We start from the raw sequence: 22,580 nt of genomic DNA on the forward strand, positions 1-22,580 counted from the left end.
AACGGAAATCAGAACAATGTGGCACATGGAATCCAAGGACCAGAGATTAAGCCCCGGTTGTGGGAGAGCGGGGGGCCTGGGACATTTTTATTTGGCAGCTTTCCACTCTGATAAAGCATAGACATGGTTAGTAAATATGTAACATTACATTTCAGAAGGGCACTTAACATCTTTAGAAGTTTTTTTTTTTCTTTTTTTTTTTTTTTTTTTCCCTCTCTCATCCCAAAAGAATCATTTAAAAGGAAAACTGCCCTATTACTGCAGTCTCTTGCAGCTGTCAAAAACCTATTTAGCTTTGAGTTCACTTATTACACAGGTTTGTGTGTAATACTGTAAAATAATTCAGTTTTAGTATAAGGAGAAACCAATTATCCTAAAGTTTTAACGCAAAAAGGCATGTATGGAATTTCGGTTACTTAAGGTAGCATCCTTTTTTGTTTGATGTAGTGTCTGTATGCTACAAATACCGCAATGGAAAGAGTAGAATTTAAGGAGCAGATGAGAGGAAAATGCCAGGAAAAACTGTACGATTCCCTTAAGAAAGAAGGGTTTGATTCCAGGTTGAACCTTTGTGTTAAGTGCGGTTGTCCAGGTCACAACTTTTGTTATTATATTGCCCATAATGAAAGGGAAGGAATTCTGGATAAGTAGCCTGCCCTGGCAGAGAAGACTACCAAATATATGAAAAACAGTCTTAAGGATAGCTGTGCGTCTGCGCTGGCTAGATCCTTTGCTCCATATGGGTAAAGTGCCACCTTTCTAGCATAGTTACCCAGACTTTTTGCCTGATGTCGGTGTGTTAATATTTCACTGGGATCCTGCTAATCAGGACCACAGTGTCTGTGCTCTCTCCTCTAAATTTGGTTGCTGGTAAACTTTTTACACCCACAATTGGCATACTGGTGCACTTATGTAAGTCCCCAGTATATGGTGTAGGAATCTGACCTCTTGTGTGATAAGCACCTATGATATCACCTTATAGCATGTTGAGGGAGCACCTAGTAGTGAAGTGTAGGCAGTGGCTTGGAAGCCAGGGCTCTCTGGAGATAGCTGTGAATGAGCAGCCAAGACTTATCTAGGAGACATGAAAAGCTTATGCCATACTGTCACACGGCAACTTATCACACATGAAAGAACCACACAGTTTTAGAAAAATAAAGGTGCTTTATTATAGTAACACAACACTATAATACTTATAAGCATTCATCCCCACCCCTGCCTGGACACACTCCCAAACTGGAGGTAAGTACACACTATTTATATACACTTTAGCAATCAGCAATTTGCGTAGTAACAAGCACTGGCAATACTTAGTGAAGCTGGTGTGGTGGGTACCTGAGATACTTACACCTTATACCAGGTCCATATATCTCCTATTAGTGTAGTGTAGTGCAGGCAGCGACCAAGAAGACAGAGGTGTATTCCTGAAGAGAAAGACCTGTGGAAGAAGGGGACCACGTTCAGAAGACGCAGGAGTGTCCAGTGGTGGCAGGAGCCGCTACCCATCAGTCTATGGTTACAGGAGTTGGTAGACGGTATGGCGAAGACAGTCAGCAATGCATCCCAGGAGCTGGAGAAGAGTTCCTGGAGGATGCAGTTGACGTCCCACGCTGGATGGAAGATTGCAGTCGGTTAGTAGCATGGAAAAGCCATCAACAAGCCTTGGCAAAAGCAGAAGTCGCTATGAAGCAAAAGTGGATCTGCCGGGGACCAGCAAGACCCACTGGAAGAGGAACTAGGAGTCGCAGAGAAGCCCAAGCAGCACAACTAGAGAAGGCCTTCATGCTGAAGAAGATATATGCAGAGGGCTGTGCATCGCAGAAAGGATTGCAGGGGCTACAGGGAGCCAGAAGATCCCTTGGAGTAGATGCCAGCAAGCTTTAGTAACTGCAAGAGACGCGGTGCACGGGGGTACTGTCCCGTGTGGGCAGGCAAGGGCTTACCTCCTTCAAAGTTGGACAGCTGGCAGAAAGGAGCAAGAGGACTACTCCGGACCGCCACCCGTGATGCAGGATCCACGCAGCTCAGGATGAGAGGAGTTCCACGCAGCCGGTTGTCATTGCAGTTGGTTTCTGCGGAGGCAGGGAAGTGACTGTAGGAAGTTTTGTGAAGAGGCTCTGGGCCCACCCTCCTGAGCAGGTTTTTGGGGGCCTGTAGAAGACTCTTTACTATTTTTAGTTTTGGTTGTCTCATCACCCTTCCCCTGGGGAGTCTTTGTGACCCCTTTCTTTTGGTCACCCCCTGTTGAAGTCTTGGACACCCTTGTCTTGACCCAATGGTCCGCCTTCTTTCCCAATTCTTGGGGAGAAATTGGTCCTAGGTCTACCAGATGCTGATGCAGTTTATCATTGAAACAATTACTCAATAGGTGTTCTTTCACAAATAAATTGTACAGCCCATCATAATTACTTACACCACTGCCTTGAATCCAACCATCTAGTGTTTTCACTGAGTAGTCAACAAAGTCAACCCAGGTCTGGCTCGAGGATTTTTGAGCCCCCCTGAACCTAATCCTGTACTCCTCAGTGGAGAATCCAAAGCCCTCAATCAGGGTACCCTTCATGAGGTCATACGATTCTGCATCTTTTCCAGAGAGTGTGAGGAGTCTATCCCTACACTTTCCAGTGAACATTTCCCAAAGGAGAGCACCCCAGTGAGACCTGTTCACTTTTCTGGTTACACAAGCCCTCTCAAAAGCTGTGAACCATTTGGTGATGTCATCACCATCTTCATATTTTGTCACAATCCCTTTGGGGATTTTTAACATGTCAGGAGAATCTCTGACCCTATTTATATTGCTGCCACCATTGATGGGTCCTAGGCCCATCTCTTGTCTTTCCCTTTCTATGGCTAGGAGCTGTCTCTCTAAAGCCAATCTTTTGGCCATCCTGGCTAACAGGAGGTCATCTTCACTGAGAGCATCCTCAGTGATTTCAGAAATGTGGGACCCTCCTGTGAGGGACTCACTATTTCTGACTAACACAGTTGGAGACAGGACTTGAGGGGTCCTGTTCTCCCTATTTAGGACTGGAGGAGGGACATTGGCCTCCAAGTCACTAATTTCTTCCTCTGTGATGTCATCATCAGAGGGGTTGGCTTTTTCAAACTCTGCCAACAGCTACTGGAGCTGAATTTTGGTAGGTCTGGAGCCAATGGTTATTTTTTTGATATTAGAGAGACCTTAGCTCCCTCATCTTAAGATGGAGGTAAGGTGTGGTGTCGAGTTCCACCACATTCATCTCTGTATCAGACATTATTTTGCTAAGAGTTGGAAGACTTTTTAAAGAATCTAAAACTGTTTCTAGAATCTAATTTCAAACTTTTAACAAACTTTTTAAACTCTAAAAGACAATGCTAAACAGGGACTTAACACACAAGACCCTAGCAGGACTTTTAAGAATTTAGAAAAATTTCAAATTGCAAAAATGAATTTCTAATGACAATTTTGGAATTTGTCGTGTGATCAGGTATTGGCTGAGTAGTCCAGCAAATGCAAAGTCTTGTATCCCACCGCTGCCACCAATGTAGGAAGTTGGCTCTGTATGTGCTATTTCAAAGTAAGGAATAGCATGCACAGAGTCCAAGGGTTCCCCTTAGAGGTAAAATAGTGGTATAAATAGATAATACTAATGCTCTATTTTGTGGTAGTGTGGTCGAGCAGTAGGCTTATCCAAGGAGTAGTGTTAAGCATTTGTTGTACATACACATAGACAATAAATGAGGTACACACACTCAGAGACAAATCCAGCCAATAGGTTTTTGTATAGAAAAATATATTTTCTTAGTTTATTTTAAGAACCACAGGTTCAAATTCTACATGTAATATCTCATTCGAAAGGTATTGCAGGTAAGTACTTTAGGAACTTCAAATCATCAAAATTGCATGTATACTTTTCAAGTTATTCACAAATAGCTGTTTTAAAAGTGGACACTTAGTGCAATTTTCACAGTTCCTAGGGGAGGTAAGTATTTGTTAGGTTAACCAGGTAAGTAAGACACTTACAGGGCTTAGTTCTTGGTCCAAGGTAGCCCACCGTTGGGGGTTCAGAGCAACCCCAAAGTCACCACACCAGCAGCTCAGGGCCGGTCAGGTGCAGAGTTCAAAGTGGTGCCCAAAACACATAGGCTAGAATGGAGAGAAGGGGGTGCCCCGGTTCCGGTCTGCTTGCAGGTAAGTACCCGCGTCTTCGGAGGGCAGACCAGGGGGGTTTTGTAGGGCACCGGGGGGGACACAAGCCCACACAGAAATTTCACCCTCAGCAGCGCGGGGGCGGCCGGGTGCAGTGTAGAAACAAGCGTCGGGTTTGTAATGGAAGTCAATGGGAGATCTAGGGATCTCTTCAGCGCTGCAGGCAGGCAAGGGGGGGGTTCCTCGGGGAAACCTCCACTTGGGCAAGGGAGAGGGACTCCTGGGGGTCACTTCTCCAGTGAAAGTCCGGTCCTTCAGGTCCTGGGGGCTGCGGGTGCAGGGTCTCTCCCAGGTGTTGGGACTTAGGATTCAAAGAGTCGCGGTCAGGGGAAGCCTCGGGATTCCCTCTGCAGGCGGCGCTGTGGGGGCTCAGGGGGGACAGGTTTTTGTACTCACAGTCTTAGAGTAGTCCTGGGGTCCCTCCTGAGGTGTTGGATCGCCACCAGCCGAGTCGGGGTCGCCGGGTGCAGTGTTGCAAGTCTCACGCTTCTTGCGGGGAGCTGGCAGGGTTCTTTAAAGCTGCTGGAAACAAAGTTGCAGCTTTTCTTGGAGCAGGTCCGCTGTCCTCGGGAGTTTCTTGTCTTTTCGAAGCAGGGGCAGTCCTCAGAGGATGTCGAGGTCGCTGGTCCCTTTGGAAGGCGTCGCTGGAGCAGGATCTTTGGAAGGCAGGAGACAGGCCGGTGAGTTTCTGGAGCCAAGGCAGTTGTCGTCTTCTGGTCTTCCTCTGCAGGGGTTTTCAGCTAGGCAGTCCTTCTTCTTGTAGTTGCAGGAATCTAATTTTCTAGGGTTCAGGGTTCTAAAAGTTAGTCACCTCAGCTCAGGACACCTTAGGGGCTGTCCTGACTGGCCAGTGACTCCTCCTTGTTATTCTCATTATTTTCTCCGGCCTTGCCGCCAAAAGTGGGGGCCGGGGCCGGAGGGGCATTTCCTTACACACGGCTCCTTCCAGCTTCTGCAACATTTCCCCGGCTGTACATCCTTCGAGGACGGCAAGTCTTCAGCCTGCAAAGGAAGGAAGAACTAATCTCCCTTGGAGCGCATGTGTCACTGTAAGGAAATGCCTCCTTGGCATGGTTGCCCCCTGACTTTTTGCCTTTGCTGATGCTATGTTTACAATTGAAAGTGTGCTGAGGCCTGCTAACCAGGCCCCAGCACCAGTGTTCTTTCCCTAACCTGTACTTTTGTATCCACAATTGGCAGACCCTGGCATCCAGATAAGTCCCTTGTAACTGGTACTTCTAGTACCAAGGGCCCTGATGCCAAGGAAGGTCTCTAAGGGCTGCAGCATGTCTTATGCCACCCTGGAGACCTCTCACTCAGCACAGACACCCTGCTTGCCAGCTTGTGTGTGCTAGTGAGGACAAAACGAGTAAGTCGACATGGCACTCCCCTCAGGGTGCCATGCCAGCCTCTCACTGCCTATGCAGTATAGGTAAGACACCCCTCTAGCAGGCCTTACAGCCCTAAGGCAGGGTGCACTATACCATAGGTGAGGGTACCAATGCATGAGCATGGTACCCCTACAGTGTCTAAACAAAACCTTAGACATTGTAAGTGCAGGGTAGCCATAAGAGTATATGGTCTGGGAGTCTGTCAAACACGAACTCCACAGCACCATAATGGCTACACTGAAAACTGGGAAGTTTGGTATCAAACTTCTCAGCACAATAAATGCACACTGATGCCAGTGTACATTTTATTGTAAAATACACCACAGAGGGCACCTTAGAGGTGCCCCCTGAAACTTAATCGACTGTCTGTGTAGGCTGACTAGTTCCAGCAGCCTGCCACACCAGAGACATGTTGCTGGCCCCATGGGGAGAGTGCCTTTGTCACTCTGAGGCCAGTAACAAAGCCTGCACTGGGTGGAGATGCTAACACCTCCCCCAGGCAGGAGCTGTGACACCTGGCGGTGAGCCTCAAAGGCTCACCCCTTTGTCACAGCCCAGCAGGGCACTCCAGCTTAGTGGAGTTGCCCGCCCCCTCCGGCCCCGGCCCCCACTTTTGGCGGCAAGGCCGGAGAAAATAATGAGAATAACAAGGAGGAGTCACTGGCCAGTCAGGACAGCCCCTAAGGTGTCCTGAGCTGAAGTGACTCTAACTTTTAGAAATCCTCCATCTTGCAGATGGAGGATTCCCCCAATAGGGTTAGGATTGTGACCCCCTCCCCTTGGGAGGAGGCACAAAGAGGGTGTACCCACCCTCAGGGCTAGTAGCCATTGGCTACTAACCCCCCAGACCTAAACACGCCCTTAAATTTAGTATTTAAGGGCTCTCCCTGAACCTAGAAATTAGATTCCTGCAACAACAAGAAGAAGGACTGCCTAGCTGAAAACCCCTGCAGAGGAAGACCAGAAGACAACAACTGCCTTGGCTCCAGAAACTCACCGGCCTGTCTCCTGCCTTCCAAAGAACTCTGCTCCAGCGACGCCTTCCAAGGGGACCAGCGACCTCTGACTCCTCTGAGGACTGCCCTGCTTCGACCACACTACCACAAAATAGAGCATTAGTATTATCTCTTTTTACCACTATTTTACCTCTAAGGGGAACCCTTGGACTCTGTGCATGCTATTCCTTACTTTGAAATAGCACATACAGAGCCAACTTCCTACACCGTGCAAACAATGTTGCAAGCAAAGTCTTTGTCGTGGATGCAGACTGTCTGTTTCTGTAGGGTCCAGTCATGGTTTCAGTGGGCAAAAGTCAAAGTAGAGGTTGCAGAGAAGTTCTGCTAGAATCCTGCGTGCTGAATCTGAGGATCCACCCCAGAGGAAGACCCTAAGTAACCCTGAAAGGGGGATTGGTCACCTAGCCAGGTGACCAGCTATCAGGAAGGGGCTCTTACGTCACCTGCCTCACCTGGCCACTCGGATGCCCCCAGAGGCCTCTGCTCACCTTGGATTCAAGATGTCAGAATCTAGGGAGCCTCTGGAGCCCCTAGAGTGGTGGACAGCGGCATGGTTACTCCCCTGTCCTTTGTCCAGTTTCGCGCCAGAGCAGGTACTTTTTTGGGGGTCAGGGCACCAAATGATCTCTTCAAAGCATACCAGTGGCTTGGGGAGGCTACCCCTCCCAAGCCATGTAACACCTATTTCCAAAGGGGGAGGGTGTTACCTCCCTCTCCCAAAGGAAATCCTTTGTTCTGCCTTTTTGTGCTTGAGTGGTGGCAGCAGCTTGGGCTGCCTGGAAAACCATGGAGGACTGGTAGGAGCAATGCTTGGGGTCTTCTAAGGAGCCCCAGAGTGCATGGAATCATTCTTCCAATATTAACAACAGTATTTGGGTATGATTCTGACATGTTTGATAGCAAACATGCCTAGGTTCGGAGTGCATAATGTAGCTAGACATAAGTAGTGACCTCTGTCCAGTACACACATAAAACGGCGTCCCCACACTCACGAAGTCCATGAAAATGGCACTGGAGTTTGTGGGGGGCACCTCTGCTGGTGCAGGGGTGCCTCACACACAGATACTTGCACCCTGCCCTCTGAGCTAGGAGGGCCTGCCATAGGGGTTTCTTACTGTGACCTGGTGCAGTCACCTGTAGTGAAAAAGGGTGCCTGTATCCTTTCATGCAGGCTGCAGTGGCAGGCCTGCAGAACACTTTGCATGGGCTCCCCATCGGTGGCATAATACATGCTGCAGCCCATGGGGGAATCCCCTGGTACCCCAATCCCCTAGGTACCATATACTAGGGACTTACATGGGGGCAAAAGCATGCCAAATGTGTTTCAGCAAACCAAGTTTAAAGGGAGAGATTTGAATCACTGGGGTCCTGGTCAGCAGGATCCCAGTGAACACAGTCAAACACACTGACAACAGGAAGAACATGGGGGTAACTGTTCCAAGAAGGTTACTTTCCTACAGATGTCACCTGCCTGACCTGGCCACTCAGATGCTCCCATGGGCCTCTGCACATCTTGGTTTCAAAATGGCAGAATTAAGTAGCTACTTGGGGTGTAGGGGCAGTCCAGTCCAAAACTGTCTGGATTTTACCCCAGAGTGGCTGGATCTGGCCTCTGCCTACCAGGTGGCGCAGATAAACCACTTTCCCTGCCCTTTCTGGCACTTTGATGCCTTGATAATGAAGCCTGATTTTTGCAGAGCCTCCAGTACACTCCCAAGGTGGATCTGGTGATCCCTGCAGGTGGAGATAAAGACGGCTATATTGTCTAGATACGCTGCACTGAAGCTTTCCAGGCCTTGGAGCGCTTTGTCCACCCACTTCTGGAATGTGGCAGTGTCCTTCTTGAGTCCAAAGGACATCACTGTAAAGTGATAGTGCCCACTAGGAGTGGAAAATGTTTTTTTAAGTTTTGCATCCTCTCATAACTTGATCTACCAGTAGCCCGCAATCGTCTCAAGGGTGCTGAGATGCTTGGCTGAAGTCAAGAGTAAGGGTAGCTCATCTGCCCTAGGGATAGAATGCGTGTCTGTTTTTGTTACTGTATTGAGGAGTCTGTAGTCTACACAGAACCTCATCTCTCTTGCCATTTTGAGAGTGGGTACTTTGGTACAAGTATTACACGACTAGACCAAGGGCTGTCTGAAGGCTCAATAACACTCTGGTCTAGCATCTTTTGCACCTCCGCTTTGATGCACTCCCTGACATGATCCGGCTGTCTGTATGTTCTACTTTTGACAGACTGGCTGTCACCTGTGTCAATATTGTAGTCACACCATGTTTGACCACGAGTCGGAGAACTGTTATCTTTTTTTGCTGCTCAGAGAATTAGTCAGCAAGTGCAGCCACCTATACTGACCCATCTGTAGTATTGAGAGAAGAGGTCAGGGAGAGGGTCACTCTTCCTGACCTTAATCAGTTGCCATTAGCAAAGTTGTCAGCCCTATAATAATAATGAGGCACTCTGTGGGGGCTACAGGGAGAGCCAGATAAGTGACCTCGCCCTTTCTCTCTACAGTACTGTGTGATCCACTTCACCTGTTTTGGAGGCTTGAGTGGTTGCTCCCAGCCTTCCTTCACAAGGGCAAAAGGACCACTGTCACGGTGTCCAAACAAAAGTTCAAAGGGGCTGTAGCCCATTCCCTTTTGAGGCACCTCCCTGTAGGCACAGAGGAGGCAAAGTAACAGGACATCCCACCTCCTTCTGGGTTTCTCTGGGAGTCCCATTATCGCGCCTTTGAGGGGTTTGTTGAGCGTTTAAACTAACCCATTTGTTTGTGGATGATAGAGGGGTGAATTTGTGAGTTACACCAGACTCCTTCCACATAGCTTTAAGGTAAGCAGACATGAAGTTTCCACCTCTGTCTGATGCCACCTCTTCAGGAAAACCCACTTTGGAGACGATTCCCAGGAGGGCCTTGACAAATGCAGGGGCTGCAGTGGTGCTAGGAAGAATGGCCTTTGGATACCAGGTGGCATGGTCCACCACCACCTGTATGAATCTGTTTCTAGAGGCTGTTGGAGGATCCGGGGGGCAACAATATCCACCCAAACCCCCTCAAAGGGTACCCCAACCACTGGTAGTAGAATCAGGTCTTGGTTTGTGGCCTTCAAGGGGTATGTCATGTGCCAAGGTTAACAGGAACTCCCTAATTTTCAGAGAGATGCCCAGTCTCCCTTGCTCCTGAATAAAGGAGGCTGTTATCCCAGTACACGTGTGTGCGCCACTGACCTCCCCTGCCTCTTCTACTGCAGCTTTCTGTCTTAAGCTTTTTAGTGTGGGATAGGTCTGCTGTTCCAAATGGAGTTCCTCCCTGGTGGGCCCCCATGCACCCAAGAGCTTAGCTGTGTCATACTTGAGCTCCTGTGGTGCAGGTTCCACCCAAGGAGTAGATTCCTCTCCCTCAGGAGTAGAATATCCACTGGACCTTTGAGCAGGGGGTAACTTTTTACGCTGTATGCCTTTTCTTTTTGAAGGGCTTCCTGGACCATTGTTTCAGGACTTCCTTTTCCCTTTTCTTTTTGGCCAGTGCTCTGGTCAGGGCAAACATATGACCAGGGATGCCCAGCATTGCTGCATGGGCCTCCAACTCCACTTCAGCCCAAACTTGGTCTCCAAGTCATTACGTAGTGAATATGCTATAGGTAGATCAGAGGACACTACAACCTTTTTAGGGCCAGTAAACACCCCCTCTCCCCATCCTCCCACCCCACCTACCCTCTCAAAAAGAGTCAATAGATGTCATGGGGTGTTATTGAGACCATCAGTCACTTCGTATGTGACCAAGTAGGTGTTGTTCAGCATGCCACCCCAGTTTGGACCCAGCCATATGCAAATCAGTCTTGACCCTGTTCCTCATGAGAACAGTCCAGCCCGAAATGTCAGGACTGGAGACAAGCTGGACTGGAGACCAGCATCCTGGGACCGGTTTCAGGGTATCACCCTTCATCAGCCAGGCTAGCTTGAATCCTGTGGCACAGTGAGCAAGGGGCCCTCGTTTGGGCATACCCTTCCCACTGTGCTTTGCAGGGAAGAGTACTGGGGCAGGGGCTAAATGGAGCCTGAAGATACCTTGGAAGAAGAGACAACAAGCCTTGGTAGCTGCAAGAGTCGTGGTGCACAAGGGTTCTGTCCTGCAAGGAGAGGCAAGGGCTCACCGTCTCCCAAGTTGGATAGCTGGTAGAGACGACTAAGGGGGTGTAGGAAGTTGGCTCTGTATGTGCTATTTCAAAGTAAGGAATAGCATGCACAGAGTCCAAGGGTTCCCCTTAGAGGTAAAATAGTGGTAAAAATAGATAATACTAATGCTCTATTTTGTGGTAGTGTGGTCGAGCAGTAGGCTTATCCAAGGAGTAGTGTTAAGCATTTGTTGTACATACACATAGACAATAAATGAGGTACACACACTCAGAGACAAATCCAGCCAATAGGTTTTTGTATAGAAAAATATCTTTTCTTAGTTTATTTTAAGAACCACAGGTTCAAATTCTACATGTAATAGCTCATTCGAAAGGTATTGCAGGTAAGTACTTTAGGAACTTCAAATCATCAAAATTGCATGTATACTTTTCAAGTTATTCACAAATAGCTGTTTTAAAAGTGGACACTTAGTGCAATTTTCACAGTTCCTAGGGGAGGTAAGTATTTGTTAGTTTTACCAGGTAAGTAAGACACTTACAGGGTTCAGTTCTTGGTCCAAGGTAGCCCACCGTTGGGGGTTCAGAGCAACCCCAAAGTCACCACACCAGCAGCTCAGGGCCGGTCAGGTGCAGAGTTCAAAGTGGTGCCCAAAACACATAGGCTAGAATGGAGAGAAGGGGGTGCCCCGGTTCCGGTCTGCTTGCAGGTAAGTACCCGCGTCTTCGGAGGGCAGACCAGGGGGGTTTTGTAGGGCACCGGGGGGGACACAAGTCCACACAGAAATTTCACCCTCAGCAGCGCGGGGGCGGCCGGGTGCAGTGTAGAAACAAGCGTCGGGTTTGTAATGGAAGTCAATGGGAGATCTAGGGATCTCTTCAGCGCTGCAGGCAGGCAAGGGGGGGGTTCCTCGGGGAAACCTCCACTTGGGCAAGGGAGAGGGACTCCTGGGGGTCACTCCTCCAGTGAAAGTCCGGTCCTTCAGGTCCTGGGGGCTGCGGGTGCAGGGTCTCTCCCAGGTGTCGGGACTTAGGATTCAAAGAGTCGCGGTCAGGGGAAGCCTCGGGATTCCCTCTGCAGGCGGCGCTGTGGGGGCTCAGGGGGGACAGGTTTTTGTACTCACAGTCTTAGAGTAGTCCTGGGGTCCCTCCTGAGGTGTTGGATCGCCACCAGCCGAGTCGGGGTCGCCGGGTGCAGTGTTGCAAGTCTCACGCCTTTTGCGGGGAGCTTGCAGGGTTCTTTAAAGCTGCTGGAAACAAAGTTGCAGCCTTTCTTGGAGCAGGTCCGCTGTCCTCGGGAGTTTCTTGTCTTTTCGAAGCAGGGGCAGTCCTCAGAGGATGTCGAGGTCGCTGGTCCCTTTGGAAGGCGTCGCTGGAGCAGGATCTTTGGAAGGCAGGAGACAGGCCGGTGAGTTTCTGGAGCCAAGGCAGTTGTCGTCTTCTGGTCTTCCTCTGCAGGGGTTTTTCAGCTAGGCAGTCCTTCTTCTTGTAGTTGCAGGAATCTAATTTTCTAGGGTTCAGGGTAGCCCTTAAATACTAAATTTAAGGGCGTGTTTAGGTCTGGGGGGTTAGTAGCCAATGGCTACTAGCCCTGAGGGTGGGTACACCCTCCTTGTGCCTCCTCCCAAGGGGAGGGGGTCACAATCCTAACCCTATTGGGGGAATCCTCCATCTGCAAGATGGAGGATTTCTAAAAGTTAGAGTCACCTCAGCTCAGGACACCTTAGGGGCTGTCCTGACTGGCCAGTGACTCCTCCTTGTTATTCTCATTATTTTCTCCGGCCTTGCCGCCAAAAGTGGGGCCTGGCCGGAGGGGGCGGGCAACTCCACTAGCTGGAGTGTCCTGCTGGGTTGGCACAAAGGAGGTGAGCCTTTGAGGCTCACCGCCAGGTGTAACAATTCCTGCCTGGGAGAGGTGTTAGCATCTCCACCCAGTGCAGGCTTTGTTACTGGCCTCAGAGTGACAAAGGCACTCTCCCCATGGGGCCAGCAACATGTCTCGGTTTGTGGCAGGCTGCTAGAACTAGTCAGCCTACACAGATAGTCGGTTAAGTTTCAGGGGGCACCTCTAAGGTGCCCTCTGTGGTGTATTTTACAATAAAATGTACACTGGCATCAGTGTGCATTTATTGTGCTGAGAAGTTTGATACCAAACTTCCCAGTTTTCAGTGTAGCCATTATGGTGCTGTGGAGTTCGTGTTTGACAGACTCCCAGACCATATACTCTTATGGCTACCCTGCACTTACAATGTCTAAGGTTTTGTTTAGACACTGTAGGGGTACCATGCTCATGCACTGGTACCCTCACCTATGGTATAGTGCACCCTGCCTTAGGGCTGTAAGGCCTGCTAGAGGGGTGTCTTACCTATACTGCATAGGCAGTGAGAGGCTGGCATGGCACCCTGAGGGGAGTGCCATGTCGACTTACTCGTTTTGTCCTCACTAGCACACACAAGCTGGCAAGCGGTGTGTCTGTGCTGAGTGAGAGGTCTCCAGGGTGGCATAAGACATGCTGCATCCCTTAGAGACCTTCCTTGGCATCAGGGCCCTTGGTACTAGAAGTACCAGTTACAAGGGACTTCTCTGGATGCCAGGGTCTGCCAATTGTGGATACAAAAGTACAGGTTAGGGAAAGAACACTGGTGCTGGGGCCTGGTTAGCAGGCCTCAGCACACTTTCAATTGTAAACATAGCATCAGCAAAGGCAAAAAGTCAGGGGGCAACCATGCCAAGGAGGCATTTCCTTACACAACCCCCCCCCAAACGAAAGAGGATGAGACTAACCTTTCCCAAGAGAGTCTTCATTTTCTAAGTGGAAGAACCTGGAAAGGCCATCTGCATTGGCATGGGCAGTCCCAGGTCTGTGTTCCACTATAAAGTCCATTCCCTGTAGGGAGATGGACCACCTCAACAGTTTAGGATTTTCACCTTTCATTTGCATCAGCCATTTGAGAGGTCTGTGGTCAGTTTGAACTAGGAAGTGAGTCCCAAAGAGGTATGGTCTCAGCTTCTTCAGGGACCAAACCACAGCAAAGGCCTCCCTCTCAATGGCACTCCAACGCTGCTCCCTGGGGAGTAACCTCCTGCTAATGAAAGCAACAGGCTGGTCAAGGCCATCATCATTTGTTTGGGACAAAACTGCCCCTATCCCATGTTCAGAGGCATCAGTCTGCACAATGAACTGCTTAGAATAATCTGGAGCTTTGAGAACTGGTGCTGAGCACATTGCTTGTTTCAGGGTGTCAAAGGCCTGTTGGCAGTCCACAGTCCAGTTCACTTTCTTGGGCATTTTCTTGGAGGTGAGCTCAGTGAGGGCTGTCACAATGGATCCATATCCCTTCACAAACCTCCTGTAGTACCCAGTCAAGCCAAGGAATGCCCTGACTTGAGTCTGGGTTTTTGGAGCTACCCAGTCCAGAATGGTCTGGATCTTGGGTTGGAGTGGCTGAACTTGGCCTCCACCTACAAGGTGTCCCAAGTAAACCACAGTTCCCTGCCCTATCTGGCATTTGGATGCCTTGATAGAGAGGCCTGCAGATTGCAGAGCCTTCAAAACCTTCCTCAGGTGGACCAGGTGATCCTGCCAGGTGGAGCTAAAGACAGCAATATCATCAAGATAAGCTGTGCTAAAGGACTCCAAGCCAGCAAGGACTTGATTCACCAACCTTTGGAAGGTGGCAGGGGCATTCTTTAAACCAAAGGGCATAACAGTAAACTGATAATGCCCATCAGGTGTGGAGAATGCTGTCTTTTCTTTTGCTCCAGGTGCCATTTTTATTTGCCAGTACCCTGCTGTCAAGTCAAAGGTACTTAGAAATTTGGCAGCACCTAATTTATCAATGAGCTCATCAGCTCTTGGAATTGGATGGGCATCTGTCTTGGTGACAGAATTGAGCCCTCTGTAGTCCACACAAAACCTCATCTCTTTCTTTCCATCTTTGGTGTGAGGTTTGGGGACTAAGACCACTGGGCTAGCCCAGGGGCTGTCAGAGCGCTCAATGACTCCCAATTCCAGCATCTTGTGGACTTCCACCTTGATGCTTTCTTTAACATGGTCAGATTGTCTAAAGATTTTGTTCTTGACAGGCATGCTGTCTCCTGTGTCCACATCATGGGTACACAGGTGTGTCTGACCAGGGGTTAAGGAGAAGAGTTCAGGAAACTGTTGTAGGACTCTCCTACAATCAGCTTGCTGTTGGCCAGAGAGGGTGTCTGAGTAGATCACTCCATCTACTGTACCATCTTTTGGGTCTGATGACAGAAGATCAGGGAGAGGTTCACTCTCTGCCTCCTGATCCTCATCTGTTACCATCAACAGATTGACATCAGCCCTGTCGTGGAAGAGCTTAAGGCGGTTTACATGGATCACCCTTTTGGGGCTCCTGCTTGTGCCCAGGTCCACCAAGTAGGTGACCTGACTCTTCCTCTCTAGTACTGGGTAAGGGCCACTCCATTTGTCCTGGAGTGCCCTGGGAGCCACAGGCTCCAGAACCCAGACCTTCTGCCCTGGTTGGAACTCAACCAGTGCAGCCTTTTGGTCATACCAAAACTTCTGGAGCTGTTGGCTGGCCTCAAGGTTTTTGGTTGCCTTTTCCATGTACTCTGCCATTCTAGAGCGAAGGCCAAGTACATAGTCCACTATGTCCTGTTTAGGCTCATGGAGAGGTCTCTCCCAGCCTTCTTTAACAAGGGCAAGTGGTCCCCTTACAGGATGACCAAACAGAAGTTCAAAGGGTGAGAACCCTACTCCCTTCTGTGGTACCTCCCTGTAAGCGAAAAGCAGACATGGCAGGAGGACATCCCATCTCCTTTTGAGTTTTTCTGGGAGCCCCATGATCATGCCCTTTAATGTCTTGTTGAATCTCTCAACTAAGCCATTAGTTTGTGGATGGTAAGGTGTAGTGAATTTATAAGTCACTCCACACTCATTCCACATGTGCTTTAGGTATGCTGACATGAAGTTGGTACCTCTGTCAGACACCACCTCCTTAGGGAAACCCACTCTGGTAAAGATACCAATGAGGGCCTTGGCTACTGCAGGGGCAGTAGTCGACCTAAGGGGAATAGCTTCAGGATACCTGGTAGCATGATCCACTACTACCAGGATATACATATTTCCTGAGGCTGTGGGAGGTTCCAGTGGACCAACTATGTCCACACCCACTCTTTCAAAGGGCACCCCCACCACTGGAAGTGGAATGAGGGGGGCCTTTGGATGCCCACCTGTCTTACCACTGGCTTGACAGGTGGGGCAGGAGAGGCAAAACTCCTTAACCATGTTGGACATATTGGGCCAGTAGAAGTGGTTGACTAACCTCTCCCACGTCTTGGTTTGTCCCAAATGTCCAGCAAGGGGAATGTCATGGGCCAATGTTAGGATGAACTCTCTGAACAGCTGAGGCACTACCACTCTCCTAGTGGCACCAGGTTTGGGGTCTCTGGCCTCAGTGTACAGGAGCCCATCTTCCCAATAGACCCTATGTGTTCCATTCTTCTTGCCTTTGGACTCTTCAGCAGCTTGCTGCCTAAGGCCTTCAAGAGAGGGACAGGTTTCTTGTCCCTTACACAGCTCTTCCCTTGAGGGTCCCCCTGGGCCTAAGAGCTCAACCTGATAAGGTTCAAGCTCCAAAGGCTCAGTTCCCTCAGAGGGCAGAACTTCTTCCTGAGAAGAGAGGTTCCCTTTCTTTTGCTGTGTTGCAGTTGGTTTCCCAACTGACTTTCCTGTTCTCTTGGTAGGCTGGGCCATTTTTCCAGACTCCAGCTCTACTTTTTCACCCTGTGCCTTGCATTGTGCTCTTGTTTTCACACACACCAGTTCAGGGATACCCAGCATTGCTGCATGGGTTTTTAGCTCTACCTCAGCCCATGCTGAGGACTCCAGGTCATTTCCAAGCAGACAGTCCACTGGGATATTTGAGGAGACCACCACCTGTTTCAGGCCATTGACCCCTCCCCATTCTAAAGTAACCATTGCCATGGGATGTACTTTTCTCTGATTGTCAGCGTTGGTGACTGTGTAAGTTTTTCCAGTCAGGTATTGGCCAGGGGAAACCAGTTTCTCTGTCACCATGGTGACACTGGCACCTGTATCCCTCAGGCCCTCTATTCTAGTCCCATTAATTAAGAGTTGCTGTCTGTATTTTTGCATGTTAGGCGGCCAGACAGCTAGTGTGGCTAAATCCACCCCACCCTCAGAAACTAGAGTAGCTTCAGTGTGGACCCTGATTTGCTCTGGGCACACTGTTGATCCCACTTGGAGACTAGCCATACCAGTGTTACCTGGGTGGGAGTTTGGAGTGGAACCTTTCTTGGGACAGGCCTTGTCTCCAGTTTGGTGTCCATGCTGTTTACAGCTATGACACCAGGCCTTTTTGGGATCAAAGTTTTTACCCTTGTACCCATTGTTTTGTGAAGAGGCTCTGGGCCCACCCTCCTGTGCAGGTTTTTGGGGGCCTGTAGAAGACTCTCTACTATTTTTAGTTTTGGTTGTCTCATCACCCTTCTGCTGGGGAGTCTTTGTGACCCCTTTCTTTTGGTCACCCCCTGTTGAAGTCTTGGACACCCTTGTCTTGACCCAATGGTCCGCCTTCTTTCCCAATTCTTGGGGAGAAATTGGTCCTAGGTCTACCAGATGCTGATGCAGTTTATCATTGAAACAATTACTTAATAGGTGTTCTTTCACAAATAAATTGTACAGCCCATCATAATTACTTACACCACTGCCTTGAATCCAACCATCTAGTGTTTTCACTGAGTAGTCAACAAAGTCAACCCAGGTCTGGCTCGAGGATTTTTGAGCCCCCCTGAACCTAATCCTGTACTCCTCAGTGGAGAATCCAAAGCCCTCAATCAGGGTACCCTTCATGAGGTCATAAGATTCTGCATCTTGTCCAGAGAGTGTGAGGAGTCTATCCCTACACTTTCCTGTGAACATTTCCCAAAGGAGAGCACCCCAGTGAGATCTGTTCACTTTTCTGGTTACACAAGCCCTCTCAAAAGCTGTGAACCATTTGGTGATGTCATCACCATCTTCATATTTAGTTACAATCCCTTTAGGGATTTTCAACATGTCAGGAGAATCTCTGACCCTATTTAAGTTGCTGCCACCATTGATGGGTCCTAGGCCCATCTCTTGTCTTTCCCTCTCTATGGCTAGGATCTGTCTTTCCAAAGCCAATCTTTTGGCCATCCTGGCTAACTGGATGTCCTCTTCACTGGGGTTATCCTCAGTGATTTCAGAGGTGTTGGTCTCTCCTGTGAGGGAACCAGCATCTCTGACTATTATTTTTGGAGTCAGGGTTTGAGGGACCCTGTTCTCCCTAGATAGGACTGGTAGGGGGGAATTGTCCTCCAAGTCACTATCCTCTTCCTCTGAGTTGCCACCCTCAGAGGGGTTGGCCTTTTCAAACTCTGCCAAAAGCTCCTGGAGCTGTATTTTGGTAGGTTTGGGGCCCATTGTTATTTTCTTTAGTTTACAGAGTGACCTTAGCTCTCTCATCTGTAGATGGAGGTAAGGTGTGGTGTCGAGTTCCACCACATTCACATCTGTGCTAGACATTATGCTTCTAAAAGTTGGAATACTTTTTAAGAAACTAAAACTGATTCTAGAATCTAATTCAAACTTTTAACAAACTTTTAAACTCTAAAAGAAATGCTAAACAGGATCTAACACAAGGCCCTAGCAGGTCTTTTAAGAATTTAGAAAACTTTTCAAATTGCAAAAATCAATTTCTAATGACAATTTTGGAATTTGTCGTGTGATCAGGTATTGGCTGAGTAGTCCAGCAAATGCAAAGTCTTGTACCCCACCGCTGATCCACCAATGTAGGAAGTTGGCTCTGTATGTGCTATTTCAAAGTAAGGAATAGCATGCACAGAGTCCAAGGGTTCCCCTTAGAGGTAAAATAGTGGTAAAAATAGATAATACTAATGCTCTATTTTGTGGTAGTGTGGTCGAGCAGTAGGCTTATCCAAGGAGTAGTGTTAAGCATTTGTTGTACATACACATAGACAATAAATGAGGTACACACACTCAGAGACAAATCCAGCCAATAGGTTTTTGTATAGAAAAATATCTTTTCTTAGTTTATTTTAAGAACCACAGGTTCAAATTCTACATGTAATAGCTCATTCGAAAGGTATTGCAGGTAAGTACTTTAGGAACTTCAAATCATCAAAATTGCATGTATACTTTTCAAGTTATTCACAAATAGCTGTTTTAAAAGTGGACACTTAGTGCAATTTTCACAGTTCCTAGGGGAGGTAAGTATTTGTTAGTTTTACCAGGTAAGTAAGACACTTACAGGGTTCAGTTCTTGGTCCAAGGTAGCCCACCGTTGGGGGTTCAGAGCAACCCCAAAGTCACCACACCAGCAGCTCAGGGCCGGTCAGGTGCAGAGTTCAAAGTGGTGCCCAAAACACATAGGCTAGAATGGAGAGAAGGGGGTGCCCCGGTTCCGGTCTGCTTGCAGGTAAGTACCCGCGTCTTCGGAGGGCAGACCAGGGGGGTTTTGTAGGGCACCGGGGGGGACACAAGTCCACACAGAAATTTCACCCTCAGCAGCGCGGGGGCGGCCGGGTGCAGTGTAGAAACAAGCGTCGGGTTTGTAATGGAAGTCAATGGGAGATCTAGGGATCTCTTCAGCGCTGCAGGCAGGCAAGGGGGGGGTTCCTCGGGGAAACCTCCACTTGGGCAAGGGAGAGGGACTCCTGGGGGTCACTCCTCCAGTGAAAGTCCGGTCCTTCAGGTCCTGGGGGCTGCGGGTGCAGGGTCTCTCCCAGGTGTCGGGACTTAGGATTCAAAGAGTCGCGGTCAGGGGAAGCCTCGGGATTCCCTCTGCAGGCGGCGCTGTGGGGGCTCAGGGGGGACAGGTTTTTGTACTCACAGTCTTAGAGTAGTCCTGGGGTCCCTCCTGAGGTGTTGGATCGCCACCAGCCGAGTCGGGGTCGCCGGGTGCAGTGTTGCAAGTCTCACGCCTTTTGCGGGGAGCTTGCAGGGTTCTTTAAAGCTGCTGGAAACAAAGTTGCAGCCTTTCTTGGAGCAGGTCCGCTGTCCTCGGGAGTTTCTTGTCTTTTCGAAGCAGGGGCAGTCCTCAGAGGATGTCGAGGTCGCTGGTCCCTTTGGAAGGCGTCGCTGGAGCAGGATCTTTGGAAGGCAGGAGACAGGCCGGTGAGTTTCTGGAGCCAAGGCAGTTGTCGTCTTCTGGTCTTCCTCTGCAGGGGTTTTTCAGCTAGGCAGTCCTTCTTCTTGTAGTTGCAGGAATCTAATTTTCTAGGGTTCAGGGTAGCCCTTAAATACTAAATTTAAGGGCGTGTTTAGGTCTGGGGGGTTAGTAGCCAATGGCTACTAGCCCTGAGGGTGGGTACACCCTCCTTGTGCCTCCTCCCAAGGGGAGGGGGTCACAATCCTAACCCTATTGGGGGAATCCTCCATCTGCAAGATGGAGGATTTCTAAAAGTTAGAGTCACCTCAGCTCAGGACACCTTAGGGGCTGTCCTGACTGGCCAGTGACTCCTCCTTGTTATTCTCATTATTTTCTCCGGCCTTGCCGCCAAAAGTGGGGCCTGGCCGGAGGGGGCGGGCAACTCCACTAGCTGGAGTGTCCTGCTGGGTTGGCACAAAGGAGGTGAGCCTTTGAGGCTCACCGCCAGGTGTAACAATTCCTGCCTGGGAGAGGTGTTAGCATCTCCACCCAGTGCAGGCTTTGTTACTGGCCTCAGAGTGACAAAGGCACTCTCCCCATGGGGCCAGCAACATGTCTCGGTTTGTGGCAGGCTGCTAGAACTAGTCAGCCTACACAGATAGTCGGTTAAGTTTCAGGGGGCACCTCTAAGGTGCCCTCTGTGGTGTATTTTACAATAAAATGTACACTGGCATCAGTGTGCATTTATTGTGCTGAGAAGTTTGATACCAAACTTCCCAGTTTTCAGTGTAGCCATTATGGTGCTGTGGAGTTCGTGTTTGACAGACTCCCAGACCATATACTCTTATGGCTACCCTGCACTTACAATGTCTAAGGTTTTGTTTAGACACTGTAGGGGTACCATGCTCATGCACTGGTACCCTCACCTATGGTATAGTGCACCCTGCCTTAGGGCTGTAAGGCCTGCTAGAGGGGTGTCTTACCTATACTGCATAGGCAGTGAGAGGCTGGCATGGCACCCTGAGGGGAGTGCCATGTCGACTTACTCGTTTTGTCCTCACTAGCACACACAAGCTGGCAAGCGGTGTGTCTGTGCTGAGTGAGAGGTCTCCAGGGTGGCATAAGACATGCTGCATCCCTTAGAGACCTTCCTTGGCATCAGGGCCCTTGGTACTAGAAGTACCAGTTACAAGGGACTTCTCTGGATGCCAGGGTCTGCCAATTGTGGATACAAAAGTACAGGTTAGGGAAAGAACACTGGTGCTGGGGCCTGGTTAGCAGGCCTCAGCACACTTTCAATTGTAAACATAGCATCAGCAAAGGCAAAAAGTCAGGGGGCAACCATGCCAAGGAGGCATTTCCTTACAGGGGGCCACTCCAGACCACCACCAATGTTGCAGGATCCTCGTAGTTTTGCAGGAGAGAAGATCCATGCAGCTGGTCATTGTTGCTGTTGGTGCCTGCGGATGCAGGGGAGTGACTCTTCCACTCCAAGGGAGATTCCTTCTTGCTTCTTGTGCAGGCTGAAGACTTGTCGCCCTCAGAGGATGAACAGCCAGGGAAATGTTGCAGTTGCTGGAAGGGGCTGGAGAAAACATGTTGCAGAGCAGTTTTCGCAATCGCTGCAGATTGTAGGTTCCTGTGGAGTCCAGTTGCTGCTTCAGTGGCCAGAAGTCCAAGTAAACGTTGCAGAGTCGTCGTCCTGGAATTTTGCACGTCTTATCTGAGGACCTATCCAAGAGGGAGAACCTAAATAGCCCTAAAGGGGGGGGGGGGGATCGGTCAGTTAGCGAGGTGACCACTTATCAGGAGGATGCTCTGACATCACCTGCCTGGATGCTCTCCAGAGGCCTCTGCCCACCTTGGATTCATGATGGCAGAATCAAGTGGCCACCTGGAGGAGCTTTGGGCATCACCCCTGGGGTGGACAGGGGAGTGGTTACTTCCCTTTCATTGTCCAGTTTTGAACCAAAGCAGGGACTGGGGTTCCCTGGACTGGTGCAAACCGGTTTATACAAGGAGGGCACCAAACATGCCTTCCCAAGCATACCAGTGGCTTGGGGAGGCTACCCCTCCCAAGCCATGTAACACCTATTTCCAAAGGGAGAGGGTGTTGCCTCCCTCTCCCAAAGGAAATCTTTTGGTCCGCCTTCCTGGGCTTGAGCTTGTCAAGCAGCAGGAGGACCTTATTGGTGCCAGTATTGGTAGTATAATTCCGACATGTTTGATACCAAACATGCCCCGGTTCGGAGTCACTTTTATGTAGCAGGACACAGTACACATGTAAAATGGCATCCCCGCACTTAACGAGGTCCTGGAAAAGGGAGCTGGCGTTCGTAGGGGCACCTCTGCTCATGCAGGAGTGGCCTCACACACAGGTACCTGCACCCTGCCCTCTGGGCTAGGAGGGCGTGCTGTAGGTGTGACTATCAGTGACCTGGTGATTCCCCAGGTGCCCCCAATGCCCTGGGTACCATGTACAAAAAGAGGGCACTTTCCTACAGTGATCATCTCCGGTGCTGAATTACAGTGCAGCAGACCACCATTTGTAGAATGGTTGGTCCCATTTGATTGCATCACAGACAAGAATGCAAATCAACGGCAGCATTATATAAGAATTTACCTTTACCTCAAGGCAGAATCCCTGCACTAAGCACATCCAGCCGCCTTAAACATGTGCCAACAAGGAATCTGAGATGCTCCGTAG

The 22,580-nt window shown here is 49.5% G+C and overlaps 1 protein-coding gene across 1 annotated transcript in view; it reads left to right on the forward strand.

Annotated features, from left to right (window-relative positions):
• LOC138268273 (SURP and G-patch domain-containing protein 2-like) overlaps nucleotides 1–22,580 on the forward strand; it is a 216,559-nt gene that overhangs the window by 33,173 nt on the left and 160,806 nt on the right. The window lies entirely within an intron of this gene.

The sequence above is a fragment of the Pleurodeles waltl genome, chromosome 12 (assembly GCF_031143425.1).
Source record: "Pleurodeles waltl isolate 20211129_DDA chromosome 12, aPleWal1.hap1.20221129, whole genome shotgun sequence".
NCBI classification, from domain to species: domain Eukaryota; kingdom Metazoa; phylum Chordata; class Amphibia; order Caudata; family Salamandridae; genus Pleurodeles; species Pleurodeles waltl.